General features: G+C 32.2%; 1 long non-coding RNA gene across 1 annotated transcript; it reads right to left on the bottom strand.

The window, feature by feature from the left end:
• Positions 1-3,943: 3,943 nt before the first annotated feature.
• LOC114459340 (uncharacterized) lies at positions 3,944-5,901 on the bottom strand. Its single transcript, XR_003673315.1, has 2 exons — positions 5,841-5,901; positions 3,944-4,896 (listed from the first exon to the last, which is right to left on the bottom strand). It is a non-coding gene; the product is annotated as an uncharacterized LOC114459340 (long non-coding RNA).
• Positions 5,902-9,593: the final 3,692 nt, after the last annotated feature.

The following is a 9,593-nucleotide window of genomic DNA, read 5'->3' as shown; positions in this document are numbered from 1 at the left end:
AAGGCATCCATGGATTTTTGTTAAGTTTTACAGTTTGCAGGGCGGAGCCGTGAATCTTGGCCTTTTTTGTTTTGTTTTTTTAAATACACATAATGACTCCAAAAAACAAACATTACAGAAAAATACACCAAACAAAATAAAATATAGAAATTTGTAAAAAAGAAAAAAAAATACACCAATAAACACATTTATTATGTACATGTCCCATATTAAACCAGGGAAATCACACATCTTTTTATGAATGTAGAAAGTGAGAAACATCCTTTACTTCTTTTATCAATTATTAAATCTAATCTAAATCTAATTTTAAATCATATTTAATTTGCAGAATACCATACCAGATACTTGTTAAGCTTATTTTCTACAATGCTTGTCCAGCTTGAAAGAACATGGATGGAGAACAAGTAAGACGTGAGATCACCTCAGCTTTTAAAAGTTTATTCAGTTTTGTTGTAGGTTTTGTAGCAGGTTGAAAACCTTAAAGAAAAGGATGAAAAAGAGAGAAAGGAAGAATGAGTTCTAATCAAATGTTTTTAAAAGAATGAACCACCTGAGCTTTTCCTATTTTAAACATTTTATTAATTAAATAAATTAATTTTCTGCTATTTAATAATTAATGTTTTTTAACTTTTTAACAATGTATTTTACCCATAAACTTATTTATTAATTTTAGTATTTATGTAAATGTATTTATCAAAAACTCTTAACCAATATTTATTATTCTTAACATATCTGTGATTTTATTCTTCATTGTTTTAACCTAAATTATATATATATATATATATATATATATATATATATATATATATATATATATATATATATATATATACACATGTGTGTGTGTGTGTATAAATTGGATCAAATAGTACCTTAATGTATTTTGACTAAGATGTCACTAAACAAACAAACTGGTAAAGCCAAACACTTTGGCTGTAAAGTCAATAGGGATGTAACGATTCACTCAACTCCCGATACGATTCGATTCACGATACTGGGTTCAAGATACGATTCTCTCACGATTTATTTTACAAATAGGGACTGTAGACAAATTTTTTCTTTGGGAAAAAAACTAGAAAATACTGTATTATTTTCCTTTTATTTTTCATTGTCAAGAGAATTCCTTGATAAACAATTCAAAACAATGCAATTTAACTAAAATTAAATCTTGAATGAAATAAATAAAGGAATAATACAAATGAAAATGAAGCCTATTAATTTAAATTCTGGTTCTAAAATAAACAATGCAAAACTGCATAATAGTTCTTTTTCTTTTAAAAGTGCAACTGAAAATGTAATTTGTGTCTTAACAATTGGACTTTAAAAAAAAAAAAAAAACCGTGATTACACTGATTTACGTCATTTGTTTGGACCAGCAGAGGGCGCTGGGAACACAGTGGTCGGTTGGCATGCAGATATCTTGCAGTGAAGAAGAGAAGCTATGCTAGCAGACAGAGCTAATAGAAAAACGTGACTTTTACAGATATACAAGTAATATTACAGATATTCTTTCGGTGCTAAAGGGGTAATGAATCATTTATTAACATATTTAAGAGTAGAAGGCGGCCAGAAAGAAAGTAATAGAAGACTCCGCCCGCCGCCTACACTTGTGGTTAAAAAAAGTACTGCGATTCAAATTTGAGAAAATCGATATCAACCGTGATACCTATTAATCGATTTTTAACTGCCTTACGATTAATCGTTACATCTCTAAAAGTTAACTTACATTTGGGTCAAAATACATATAAACATGGAATCAGCCTGTGTACTTTAACATGACCTAAATTCTAACTTAAATACGTGCTTTTAGGAGCTTAAAATAAACATAATAATTCAATAAATCTGAAGACACTCACTAACAACATCTCTGAGCTCCTCCACTACGTTATCTGAGAGTCCAAACACACAGGTGTGATAGATTTTCAGTCAAAGTAGTAGAAGGAGGAGCTTAGACCTAATACTTATGTTGGGGCTCCATCTAGTGTCTAATTGTAGAACTACATCTACACCTGACCTCAGGTGAACGCAACGGAAATTCACAGAATTGGGTTTAAACACCGTCACTGTGAGGGAAAGAACATTTTTTATGCAGAAATGTCCTTCCAACTCTCTTTGTAGTCGTTTCAAACACCACCTAAACACCGTCTAACCTGGTAAAAAACTACACAAATCATCACTGACTCCTACATCAGAGACACCAGTGTCTGTTTAACTTTAACATGTCTGTGAAGCTCTGTCTGTTTCTCATAGTGCTGCTGTGCTCCATGAAAACATGACTCAGCTTTAATCAGCTTCACTTGATCAGAGCTACAGAACATCTGGATAAAGTTGTTCTGTTGTAGACCATCAATACCAGAGATTGTAGAGTATGAAACATCATAGATTATTGATAACTTCTGATACTGTAAAATATTCTAGCCTCTAGTGGTGAAAAAACACTTCTTACACGTGATGTGTTGCACATTTATTTTTATTTAATCATTACGTTCTGGAATGATGTCATCAGGATCATTTAAATTAGGTTAATTTAAATTAAGTTGATCAAAACTTAATCAATAAACCTGATCAGATTCAGTAAATCATTGATCCTTGAGGGTAAATATAGTGACATTAATGCTGTTCTCATACATCTTTATATGACATGAATAATTAAAAAGGAGCAGTCAGAATAATCCATGTCACTACAACTTATATCTACCTTTTAATTGTATTTTACTCATTATTTTAAATTACATTTTAATTTTTGACATACATTTTTGTTCAATTATAGTTTCCTTTTTTATTAGTTTTTATTTTGTTTTCTCACAGTATAACTTATATCTTCTTTTTAATTGTATCTACTTTATTTTTCATTCATTTGAGCAGCATATTACAAACTTATTTTACATAACAAAATTTAAATAATTGTGCTCAAAAGGAATTAAGGTTTTTTTTTATTTATTAGTATTTTGTTTCCTCACAGGAGTTAAAAACTAATATTTTCTGAAATAATTCATTAATATTTCTAAAAAAAAACGGAATTTTAAAAAACTGATGTGGAAAACAGAATTTGGAAAAAAAAAAATGCTTTTAAATGTATGAAATCTATTTAAAAATTGTAAATCAAATCGAAATATCTGTCAGAAAAATTGCAATTAGGTTTTTTGTGAAAATGGTGCAGCCCTAATTAAAACACAAAATGCATTGAAGCTGTGATTACACCGTTTAATTCTATCAGAGTAATGATGTTTATAACGTGGACCAAGTACAGTTGTGATGTATTAAAGGTCTGTGTTAATGGAGGGCTATATGTAACTACAGTGTCTAAGTGACACACACACATAAAACACACTTACTGCTCCATCAACTCTGTAGTGCTCACATGTATTAAATACAGACGCTCCACGAGTCCACAGACAAGTTGGTCTGTTTCTAGACAAGCGTGCACTGACTGCGTCGTTTACTCACGTCTTTATAACATCATGTTTGGTCAGATTTTTGGTGCATCACTAATTAATAATGTAATTATTACCAATAAATTATTCAAAGTTCACTATTAACCTGAAAACCATAAACTACCTTTATCACGTCTGTCTCTAGTTACATTAAATTCTAGGATAGATCTGCATAATGATAATAATCATCTTACTAGCACAAGCTAAAAATCTTTTCATAAATGATCATTTTATGAATATAGAAAATGAGACATTTCCTGTACTTGTTTTATAAATTAATTAATATAAATCAAATGTTTAATCGTATTTAATTTGCAGAATACCATACGATATACTGGGTTCAAAACATCAACACGATCATTTTTAAATGAAAAAAAGTTATATTTTTAGTTGATTATTATCATATTTTAGTGTTTTTCTATATATATATTTGGTGTAGTAGAGGTGTGTGTAGATGTGACCTAATAAAGACTGTCAGTTATTTTCATGCTATGAGAGTAATTTTTTAAAAAAAGTTCTTGCTGATTAATGACAGTATTTAAGGTTATTTAATCAATAAAAACCATCAGAAAATCAGAGTGTTTTATTATTAATATCTTTGCTGTAGTGGATAGAGAGAGATATAATACAGACTGTTGGTTGTTTTCAGCCTATTACAGTAACTGTTAAAGAAGTCATTTTTAAGTTATTCTATTTTTTATGATTATTTACAAATAAAAATGATTTAAAAACCATTAAACAGTATTTTATTACCATCTCATCTGTAGTAGTTAGAGAGGGACTTAATACTGATGATCTGCTGTTTTCATGTAGTTGAATGATATTTGAATAAGTTAATGATAAATAATAACGATTATGTCAACGACAATTCTTCAAAACACAGAAAAATATGTTTTGTTAATATATTTGGTGTAGTAGATGGAGACCAACTACAGACTGTCAGTTGTTTAGAGCAGTAATTCTCAACTGGTGGGTCAGGGTTTCCTCCAGTGCTCTATAGACCTGGGGGCTTTTCTTGCACCCCCCTCCCCTCACTTATGTATTTATTTTAAATGTGTTTTCTTCATGGTTCAATCATTTTTTTCATACTGTGGATGGAGCTGAACATTGTTTTTTCATGAGGAGTGGTTCATCTACCTTCTATATATCTGTGCTCAGAGCTGTATGCACGTTATGGACGTGATTAGCAGAGATATATCATCAAGAACTTTCCCACTGGTAAGAATAGTGTTGTCAAAAAACTAAATAAAGTGTCAATACCAAAAAGTTAGTATCGATACTATACTTTCTCGCAAAGGTATCGATACTAACAGCACCATGTCCATCTCTTAATATATCTATGGTTCATCTCTAGTTTTTTCCCCCTCACCTGTTTCAATTGACAACTTCATTCGCTGCTGCAGACATAAACAGACACACGTGAAGCCCCTCCCCTCAGCTGCAGCTGAACACCAATAGGGAACTATAAATCACGGAATCGACCAATGAAAACGGTTAAACGCGGAAATGGACAGAATCAACATGAAACGCTGTCACCGTGAGGGAAGGAATGTTTTTTTATGGGGAAATGTTCTGGGGAGCACTGATAATGTGTGTACTAGACCATCAATACCAGGGATTGTAGAGTCTGAAACATCGTAGATTAATGATAACTTCTGATACTGTCAAATATTCTGACCCCTAGTGGTGAAATAACTGATGCATCCTTGCCTCCATTTGTTTTTGTGTAATCATTATGGTCTAGAATGATGTCATCAGGACCATTTAAATTAAGTTTTGATAAACTTTATTTAAATTAACCTAAACAATAAACCTGATCAGATTCAGTAAACCATTGATCCCTGAGGGGAAATATGATGACTGTGACATTGATGTTGTTCTCATACATTTTTATATGACATAAATAATTAAAAATGAGCAGTCAGAATAATCACTGTCACTACAATTTATATCAACCTTTTAATTGTATCTTACTTTATTTTTGACATACGTTTTTGTTCAATTTTGTTTTTTTATTCATTAGTATTTATTTTGTATTATATATCTTTTTTTCCGGAAAAAAATAAAATAAATAAAATACTGGAGCTCGGTTGGGTGGGTGGGACGGCTCGTAGTGGACGCCAGAAAAATTCCCTTATTTTCAAATCCAAAACTTGACAGGTATGAACAGAGTCGCTTTATGATGACGTAATGCCATGTGTGTCGTAAATGAACGAGATGACGAGTTTCTCTGTGTGAACCGAGTTGAGCTGGTGATCACGTCCGTTGTACCGTACCAGAAAAGGGACAGGGAGGGGGGATTCCTGCTGTGAGCTTGGAACAGCCTGAGCTGGCAGTATGAGTACAGCCATAATGGTGTCTTTCACTGGTTCTATATTCACTGGTTTTGTTCCACTCATTTCTCACCTTTTCTGAGGAGTCCATGTTTGCTGTCACGGCTGAGTGGTTCCACAATCCTCCATTCACCTGTAACATCAGCATGGAATCAGCTCCACCTGAAGGATGGAAGAGACAGAATGAACATGAAGGATCTAGAAATATTCATCCATCCTTTGCAGTGTCATCACTTTGGAATTGACTAAAACTATCAGTTTGTTCAGAGATCACATGATGTGGAGGAAAATGAAGGTCTTCAGTGGAAACAGTTTAACTTTACCGATTCTGCAACGTTGAGGAAAAAAAGAAAAAGAAAAAAACTGACCTATTAATTAGAAAAGCTGGAGCGGAATATGGAATGAACTGATTAGATCAGAGTGTTTATATCACACATTTTAGATGCAGGCCTATATAATGTGATAATAGATTTTTACTAATATTGGACTAGTATCAGATATCTATATCAGAATGGAACATCCCTACTTTAAACTATTGTAGATGAAAGGTCACATGTCATGTAGGTAATGTAGGGCATTAATCTACTGCCACATGACAAGTTAAGATCTAAACCCAACCATATAACACTGATGGAAAAGGTTCATCATTCACTTATTGGTCGCGATGGGGCGGGGCTAACACCGGAACAACAGTCTATTTCCAACCAGGAAATAGTGGCAGGGACGTATGTTTATTTAAAAATAAAGGTGTATCTTAAAGATGACGATGTTCATCCATGTCTTCATTGTGCATCAATGTAAATGAATCGTTAATTAATTAATTGATGTGGATCAATGTATTGTTACACCACTACTGTATGTGGAAGCTGTTAAAAAAAGTTTCAGGCCAAACTGACACCGAGTCGGGGAGAAATTCACTCCACACACACACTAGGCATGGGCGGTAATACAGTCATACTGTGGTGTCATAAAAATAGCAACGGTATCAGTATCATTAGGGCTGGGTATCGATTCGAATAACAAGTGCCCGATTCGATTTGATTCTCGATTCACTTTTGATTGATTTAAGGATATCAAGCAGTACCAATTTTACTTGGATATGAAAAACATTCTCATTAATACTATTGATGTAAATAGTAGAAACTACAGCTTTATCTTGGTGCATTAGTAAAAATTTGAATTTCATTAGGGATGTAATGATTAATCGTAAGGCAGTTAAAAATCGATTCATAGGTATCATGATTCACATCGATACTGTGAAAATTTAAATTTGCTATCCAGAAGAGTTGGCGGTGGGCGTAATCTGCTAATACTTTCTATCTGGCCGCCTTCTACTTTTAAACATGTTCATAAATGATTCCTTACCCCTTTAGCACCCAAAAATATCTGTAATATTACGTGAATATCTGTAAAAGTCACATTTTTCTATTAGCTCTGTCTGCTAGCATAGCATCTCTTCTTCACTGCAAGATATCTGCATGCCAACCGACCACAGTGAACATGACCTGAGCAGAGGGGTGGGCGATATGGGAAATATATCTAATCATGATTTTAGCTTTGAAAATCACAATCACAATTTTATCACAGTTTTTTTCATTCAAATAATTTAGACCATTTTAAAGTGATTTATTAATAAAACAAACTTACTTAAAATCATCGTCCTAAATGGAAAAGAAGGAATAAAAAATAATTTAAATTGTATGTAAGCAATTTATCAAACTGGTTCCAAGTACAATTAACATCAAACAAAAAGGCTGACATGTTATTTTAGCCACACAGTCTTTTTGCTTTGTTTAACTAAAGTGGTGTAGCATTAGCAACACTTATTTTTATTTTATTTATTTATTTATTTATTTTTGAGCAATTTACATTTTACATTCCTACAACATTCACATTCACATTATTCTGTTACAGTAGCTCAAAAAGGGAATAGGCTGAAGCCAAAAGCTTATATACGCCTATCCGGTAATCAATATAATAAACGGTTACATTTCCTGGTGATATTGCACAATCCGCTTATATTCTAAATAATAATTAAAAAGGAAAAAAAAACAAAAACAAAACTCAATTCCAGTGGCGGGAAGTACTCAATTACATTTACTCACGTTCATGAACTTGAGTAACTTTTAAAAATAATTTTACTTCTTAGAGTATTTTATCCATACAGTTCTTTCACAGTTTTACTATACTCTTGCGTAAACAAAAATAGTGGTTACATTTTCCATCCGAAGAAATAATCAAACAACATAATGATATCCATAACCAGGCGCATGTACAGCTTCTGCATCATGCAACTGTTTACGTAACAAATAGAATTTAAATCCTTTCATCGGCACTATATTCAAGAAAAACTTTTTCTTTATACTTTTTCTTGAATTTGAAAAGAGTTGGGCACTGCTTAAGATCTTCCTCTAACCTATTCCAAAGCCAGACCCCTAGCACAGAAATGCACATCTTTTTTCTGGTTGAATGCACCATCTGCACTTTAAAGATTATACATCCTCTTAGATCATAAACCCCTTCTCTTAATTCAAATAGTTCTTGAATTTTAGCTGGTAACAGTGATTTTGTAGCTTTGTATAACAGTTGTACCGTATAAAAGTCAACTAAATCATACAGTTTTAATAGCTTAGATTGCAGAAATAATTTGTTGGAGTGCTCATAATATCCAGCCTTATTAATTGTTCTGATTGCTCGTTTCTGGAGTATGAAAAGGGAATGTAATGAACTTTTGTAATTGTTACCCCAAATTTCTATACCATATGTCAGATACGACATGACCAAAGAACAGTACAGCAGATGAAGCGCTTTATACTCCAGCACATGCTTAGTTTGATTAATCACTGCAATACTTTTTGAGATTTTATTTTGAATGTGTCTGATGTGCGGTTTCCAATTCAGTTTATCATCAATAATCATCCCCAAAAATTTGTTTTCAGACACCTTTTCTATTGTAATATCATTTATAGAGATTACCCGATCCTGATATTTAAATTTACCAAACATCATTACTTTAGTTTTATTTAAGTTTAGTGAAAGCTTATTAATATCCATCCATGATTTTATCTTAGTCAATTCCAATTTTGCTATATCAATGAGATTGTTGAAATTATCATTAGAATAAAAAATATTGGTGTCGTCAGCAAATAATATCATTCTTAACACTTTAGACACATTGAATACATCGTTTATATAGAGATTGAACAATTTAGGACCCAAAATTGATCCTTGAGGAACACCACAAACTATGTTCTGACATTTTGACTCCCACTCCCCCATCTTAACAAACTGCTGTCTCTCTGTTAAATAGCTCTGCATCCAGCTCCCAGCCACTCCTCGAATACCATATTTTTCCAATTTATTAAGTAAAATTGAATGATTTATTGTGTCAAATGCCTTCTTTAAATCAATGAATATTCCAATTGCAAATTTCTTCTTATCAAGATTTGTAGTTATTTCTTCCACCGCTTCCATAATTGCCATTGTAGTAGATCTCTTTTCTCTAAAGCCATATTGACTCTCATTCAATATCCCACATGTATCAATAAATTTTTCCATCCTTTTGCTAAAAACTTTTTCTAATATTTTTGAAAATTGGGGGAGCAGAGAGACTGGTCGATAGTTAGTGAAGATGTTTTTGGATCCATCTTTGTATAAGGGTATTACTTTAGCGATTTTCATTTTATTGGGGAACGTTCCAGTTTGAAGAGACAGGTTACATATATAAGTTAAGGGTTTTACAGTAGTGTCGATTACTTTTTTCACTATTATCATATCTAAGCCATTACAATCAATCGAGGATTTGTTTTTACATTTATTAACAATG

Source organism: Gouania willdenowi, unplaced genomic scaffold (genome assembly GCF_900634775.1).
Source record: "Gouania willdenowi unplaced genomic scaffold, fGouWil2.1 scaffold_299_arrow_ctg1, whole genome shotgun sequence".
Taxonomy (NCBI): Eukaryota; Metazoa; Chordata; class Actinopteri; order Blenniiformes; family Gobiesocidae; genus Gouania; species Gouania willdenowi.
The sequence above is the reverse complement of the archived record's forward strand: the minus strand, read 5'-3'. Positions and strand labels throughout refer to the sequence as shown.